Source organism: Poecilia formosa, unplaced genomic scaffold, assembly GCF_000485575.1.
Source record: "Poecilia formosa unplaced genomic scaffold, Poecilia_formosa-5.1.2 Scaffold782, whole genome shotgun sequence".
Classification (NCBI taxonomy): Eukaryota; Metazoa; Chordata; class Actinopteri; order Cyprinodontiformes; family Poeciliidae; genus Poecilia; species Poecilia formosa.
In genome coordinates, this window is record NW_006800721.1 from 76551 (window position 1) to 78690 (window position 2140).

Below are 2140 nucleotides of genomic sequence, written 5' to 3' on the forward strand. Positions count from 1 at the left end.
AAACACACACCCGTGTAAAACTCACTTAACCGCTAAGTCAGGATGTCATACAACTGTTAATAATGACGATCTACATCATGATTCTATGTTGCTAGCATACATGCAGTGAGTACCATGCCAGCGCAGTGGTGGTTTCTTACATGAGCAATATGGGCAAATGCCCAGGGTGTTATGTTTTTAGGGTTGGCACGAGACCATCACACATTGTAGCACAGAAATGGCATATTTAATATTGGTAAAATGTATTAAGTATTTAATATCTAGGTGTTCTTATGGGAATATGGATCTTTCAGATTATTTTGAAAAGCAATTTTGATCATATTTTATATTTTATTGTGTCATTTAGCCCGGGCCGCTGGTCTTGGTCTTGACTCGGCCTCGACTTCCCTCGGTCTTGGTCTTGACTTGGTCTCGGACCCTAAAAGTCTTGGTCTTGTCTCGGTCTCGATACACTCTGGTCTTGGTCTTGTCTTGGTCTCGGGTTAGGTGGTCTTGTACACAACACTGGTGATAGGCGTGTCTATTGGACATTTATAGAAATACAGAACAAATCACATCCCGTATTGGTTAAATACGGGACACAACATTTAACAGCCAAATACGGGACAATTCCATATTTTAAGGCAGGGGTCCCCAAACTTTTTCCTGCGAGGGCCACATAACTGTTCCCTTTTCTGGTCGGGGGCCGGTCTTAGTTTTTGGAGAAAGAAACCCCTACCCCTTTATGATATTAAAGGTCGGGGGGGGGGAGAGATTACGGCCGACGACATATTCTTTCTAGATAGATTTTTACCCAGAATGCAAGTGGAAAAAACCGTGAGTGAAACGGTGACTGGTACTGACTAGTATATATTCCATTGAGGGAAAATAAGTTTCACATCTGTTCAAGAGCCCCCCTGGTGGTTGAAGAAAAATCCACATATAAACCGGAAAATACAATATATGAAAAAAAAAATCTGAATGCTCTCTAGTATTGTTCAGGGGGCCGGACCAAATGAGGAGGCGGCCCGCGGGCTGTAGTTTGGGGACCCCTGGTTAAAGGAATAGGTGACAACTCTATCGGGAGCTAGCATCCTAGCACTAGCCGCCCAGTTAGTCTTTGGGCTCAGTCAGTTGTTCGTTATTCTACAATAGTCAGCCACGCCCTAACCCCACCACCGACTGACTACTGACCAGTTCTCTGTCTAACAGGTCCGGAAAATCCCCTAAACCCGGGTCTTACCCTATAAGTAGGTTTACAGGAGATAATCTGTTTAAACTGGTTGTGGAGAAAACTCGTCTAGCTCTAACTACCTTCGATTCCAGAAGTTATGACCCTTTTCAGTTGAGATACAGTCAGCAGAGTAGCACTAACTGCTGCGTAGCACCAACAACCACTCCTGTTAACGGTAGCTTTTCTCCTAAAAATAACTTGCACTTGTTACCGGCTAGATTACTTTTAGTGACTTGGATTTAAGTCCCAGGGTCATTATTTTAGCACTCAAAGGAAAGTACGAAGCCTCCACATATCTAGAATCATGTATGCTGATTTTACTTAAAATTAGGAGAAACCACGATGACAGAATAACTAAATTAATTTCAATGTCCACCAGTTCTATGGATAGTTTTAATATGTAGTTTATTAAGCAAGCTTTAGCAGGGGCAAATGTCATACAGGTAACACATCAAGATTACAAACTTATAATTAGGTAATATAATCAAACTAAATTCAATTAAATCCTATCTTCCTATCTTTCCCTAACCTGTGTCACTAATATCACTAGGCAAGGCTTTGGGGATGCAGGACAACTCACACCCGATGGCAATTGATCTTGGCAGCTGAAATCTTCAGACGTCCTTGGTCAGAGTCTCTGTCCTGCCGGAGCAAAGTCCTCTTTCAGAAAAGAAGCAAAGCTGATCTGTCCGTTGTTCCCTTAAACGTACAGAATCTTCATCACTCAGTGACCTTTGTCTTTTCTCCAAGTCTGCTGCAGTAGAATATAGATCGATGGGTTGAGGCAGAGGGGACAGTCGAATCAGGGACCGGGGTTGAGGGCTGACGGATCTTGTCCTCTCTTTTGCGGCGTGAAGTCTCAACTTTCCCTCGGTCCCAGGGTGTGGTCCTCCGCTGGTCTTCAGTCTGCGTCCTCTTGTTGTTTCC